A 4,718-nucleotide genomic window follows, 5' to 3' on the forward strand; every position below is an offset into this window, starting at 1 on the left:
GCTGACAACAGAGACGGAGGAGCGTTGGCCACTGAGAGCGGGTAGATTGCTGCAGAAATGCTAGAAAGGTGATATCGGTGCAGACGGGTCAGAAAGGAATTGAAACGCTGCGTCGTATGAGAAAAAGTCCTTGAGGCGATATTCTCCTCTTACATCAAGACCGTAAGACTTATAGAGGGTCCGCTAGGGCTCCGCGGTGTAGACGCCAACTCACTCGGCCGAGAGCACGGCCGTCATCTTGCCGCTATCAGGTAAAATAAATGTTTGAACACGAGGAAGGGGCATTTACATGAAAGGATATTCATTTCCATTTATATATTACTATCCACAGAACTGACCCAGTCATTGTCCTGAGTAGAACCCCAACACTGCAAAGGGGGTACGAAACACATTGGCATAGCCTCCGGGGAAATAAACCCGCAAGAAAGCAATTAGATAGTAGAACATCTGGCAGAAAGCCCATTCCTCTGTACTATATATTTGCAACTAGCCGACCCCTAGAGTGTACACTGGAAAGAGAGGATTTCCCAAATGAGTTATTTGTAATCACCGTGTTATGATATTTCTGAAAAAATGACTGGCCAAGGATAATTTGTGTGATTTATGTGCTGATTCGGTTTCAACGCACAATGTTTTGATTATTCGTTGTCCTATTTTTTTTGAGTACTTGTGATAGTCCAATATGTCTTAAAGTTCTGTGTGTATATTCTTTCAAAAATAAAAAATGTGACCCGTTGATGACATGCTTGAAAACTGCCTAAAGTTTAAATTAATTAATAAAAGCATGTGAATAAAAAACAAGGGCTAATGAAAATGAAATTATTTAGTCCATTTTTGTTTGAGTGATCACAGAAATTAGACAGCTACAGATTTAGTTTAGTTTACACTGGCTATAAAAATTCAACATAACTATATAGTCTACAAAACACAAAAACATTCAAAGCCACCTTTTGAAGAAAATAACAGACTGTTGTTGACAAAGGCAATATATTGCCCAATGTTGTATTGTTTTTTTAAAGCCAGTCTGCGTTTAAGGTAGCTGATAGATATTTTCTGTCACCTATCAAAGGCGGTCATTGTCTTGTATGCTGTTTGTATTTATATAGCACTTTCGCTTTCCATTCCACTTGCAAAAAATACATTCCCAAATAATTTACCCTTGTCCTCTAAAGACAAAACACATTATATTTAGTAAATAAGGATCTCCTTTAGATGCATGTTCCCCTCGCTATTTTATTGATGCCTCTCACCAGAGTCGGCCTTTGCTACAGTAGCATTCTGGGCAGAAAGAAAGTTGGCACCCTCGCTGCTGCTAGAGGTAACAAGCATTGAAAATGCAATTGGTCTCACCTTTGATTAAGTTAAAGTCATTTGCTTTCCTAATGGTATTGTATAGCAAAGCAAAGCAAATGGCTTTAACCTAATTAATACTCATTGAAAAAGTGTCGAGGTGAGTTTACGATCTGTCATGCAGAATCTGCAGGATGTGGACGGCCAAGGGCCATTTCCTCTGAATGCAGCAGAGCTTGGCGTCGTGTCATGACAGCATTAATTTCTTCATGATGTTTTCAAAAGAGCCGCATTCCTTGTAATGAATCCTCGTACCAGAAGTAACGTAATCCGGTAGTTCCAATAATTTCACCCACTTCTACTGAGGAGTTGGCCTGGGCCACTTTATGAGTGAGAGGTAATACGTCTTAGAAATATTTCCCAGGTTCCACGAGACAGTACAGAAAAGAACTACAAGCCCCAGAAGGCAGAGTGAAAAAATTGGACTGGGCGATCACTCATGCATGGACCTAGGGTCATTGGGAGCTCCGTTTAAAAAGAAAACAAAATATCAAACTGCACCACGTAAACCAAGTGCCATTATGGAAGACTTCCTGTAATGTATAGTTAAAGGCGCCTCCGTTGGGGCAGAGGGGTGATACGGGGGTTGGGGTGTTTGCCACCATTTCCAGTGGACGCATGAGCCTTCCCCCAACAGTCATCAAGTTGGAAACTGGGGGAGGAGGCTCTTTTGACAGTGACACTTTCTCCCGGTTAACCAGCCGGACCCAAACGTCAGCGGACACAGAGCGGAACTGCACACTTCCGAGTTGGGTGCCACACTGGAGCTTCAACCGGCTAGAAAAAAGATGAAATAAAGCAGTGAAATGCTGTATTTTAACCTCCTAAAACATAAACCTAAATCAGACAACACAAAGAAATCAGTTAAAAAGTATTGAGAGCTGTCTAAATTGTTTCAGGGTGATTATTGAAGTTAAATGAGGCGTAATTGCTACCTTACATAACAATGTTGGCAATTTTAGAAGAATTGTTTTTCACCTACCATCACTTGGCTGTTCTAGAGTAGCAAAACCTAAATAAATGGCCGGTATTTTTGCAAAGAAAAGAGGCAACCCTAATTAGCAGATTGAGCTATGTTTTGTAATATACAAAATACTATTGGTTTTGGTTGTGCGTGGCCAGGGCCAGGGGGGCCGGCTGGTCTACTGCCCTAACAGCCTCACCCTTAGTGATCACCACTCAGAGGCTGTTGGAAAAGTGTATTCGAAATTCATTCCGCATGCGCGGGTTTCTTCCCATGATGATGACGTTTTTCACACGGGGCCAGTGATACCACATGAGAGAGGAGTGATGGGGAAGCGGTTTGCACTTTCGTGTGCACAGAGACAATAATATAAAGGCGTGAGGGAGCAGTGTGGAAAAAGAAAATATCACTGGAGATGCCAGGGATTGAACCCGGGGCCTCATACATGCAAAACATGCGCTCTACCACTGAGCTACATCCCCGGGTGGAATGTAGAACACCTAGTCTTGTATTTGTGTATGTCATTCATAGAGGGATGTTTCGATTTTGATGGTGGTTCGAACATATGCAGTGTGTTTTCATATGTTTATTCCTCTGTCATTCTGCTCACATGTATGTGCTTACTAGGTTAAGGTTGGGGATTTTAGTTGTAATTAAAGGCTTTGCTCAAAGAAAAAATCTTAAATCAACTTAGTATTTCCGTAAGAACAAGAAACCGCCAAGAAGCAGCATATTTCTCCTCCTAGCAAGCGAGGGTTTGGGGGTGTAGCTGCCTACAGTCCAAATAAAATAGAGTCCTTGCCCCTCTTCCCTGCTCCTATGGCAGGACAAGCACTCGCCATGATGTATACTTTTCTCTTTTTCTGCCGTCCCACTTGGACGGCCTCGCCTGCTTTCCTACTGAAGTAAAAGGTTTCTTATCTTTAGGGGCCATGTGTTTGTCCAAGTGGGACGGCAGAAAAAGAGAAAAGTCTACGTCAGACAAAACTCTTTCCCAATGGCTGGCCACCGTTTCGCATAAATGGTGACGCCGGCGAATGGGAAAGAGGGGCGGGGCTCAAAGCCTGATACTCAAAGCTCCTCAAAAACATAAAATCTTGCCAGCGAGACTGAGCATGTGCGCAGCCCACGCAGGCGAGACCAAAAAATGGGGCAGCGAGGAGTCCCCTTATATGTTTAGAGATTGGTCCCTGATCAAATAGAGTTATGACTGGTTTAACCTGTAAGCATGTACATCTATGCACAGCCTCAAACTCACCTAAATCACACACAGATTAGCTACTCATGCTGGTGCCATATTGTTTGTTGTTAAGGGGAGGAGTTAATAGTTTGTGGCAGCAGGGGGTGAGTGGGAGATGAGAGAGCAAGAAAGCAGGCTGAAGGGGTGTTAAAACATCAACACCACACCATAGGCATGAAACATGCCCACTGCTGTCTCTATGACCTTAGTGCTAGCAGCTACCTGCGCTCCTCCAAAGATTGGCACCGTGGGCCTGGGCCCAGCTCATCCATGCCAAAGGCTAGCCCTGCCTCTCACACCATCTAGCCTGCACTTGCAACTCTATGCAACAACACTCTGCAAATTGCAGAAGTTCCAGAAAGCTGGAATCAGGCTTTAGTATTACAGCTGCTAAAAATATATGCTGCAGGTTCTAAAATTTTACGCCTTTCTCTCACCGCCCTCTGCCCTCGCAGCCACTGGAAGTAAATAAACAATTGTCTCACTATATGGAAGCCAGCTCTCTTTTTGATTGTTCACAAGGAGGTAAGACTGAGTCAAGCATATGTATTTATCCGCCGGTGCCACAGCCAGGGGAGAACGCAACTGCGCACCTAAGACAATGAAGCGTCTGGGAAAGTATACAGAGGGTCACTGAAATTATGCAGCAGGGGTCAGTAAATTATGCAGCAAGAAAAGGCAAATTATGCAGCGTAATGCGGCACATTTTATGTTAGAATTACTTCATTAGTTTGTCGTTTTTAAACTTGCTAACACTGTCTGGGCATTGGTTTAACACCCATATATATTACAGCAAGTATTAATATTGCTGGACAATATTTCACCAGTAACACCTAGTAATTGTAGCTGCGTTTTGAACAGGTGTCCTTGATTTTGCTACCAGCAATTTCACTTCTATGTTTTTCATCATTCTAATTCAAGAGTAATATTTGTACTTCCTGGTTAACACTTTCAAAGTTGTCGAACAATGGGGCGACTCCGGCTCTTGTTGGTTGAGGACTCTTGAGGACTGCTTGACATGTGTCTGTAGCTATGGCAATAGCCTGAGCTAACGTAGGATTTCCACAAGCCAGAAGTATTTATTGCACTTTCTTAGTTTAGCAATAGCAGGCCACTATGTCCCTAATCATTTGGTCCACAACATTTCGATACTTGCAATTGGCA

At 43.0% G+C, this 4,718-nt stretch overlaps 1 non-coding gene across 1 annotated transcript; it reads right to left on the minus strand.

Annotated features, from left to right (window-relative positions):
• Positions 1-2,724: 2,724 nt before the first annotated feature.
• TRNAA-UGC (transfer RNA alanine (anticodon UGC)) lies at positions 2,725-2,796 on the minus strand. Its single transcript has one exon. It is a non-coding gene; the product is annotated as a tRNA-Ala (tRNA).
• Between the last annotated feature and the right edge of the window lie 1,922 nt (positions 2,797-4,718).

This window comes from Lissotriton vulgaris, chromosome 1_2, assembly GCF_964263255.1.
Source record: "Lissotriton vulgaris chromosome 1_2, aLisVul1.2, whole genome shotgun sequence".
In the NCBI taxonomy this organism is placed as follows: Eukaryota; Metazoa; Chordata; class Amphibia; order Caudata; family Salamandridae; genus Lissotriton; species Lissotriton vulgaris.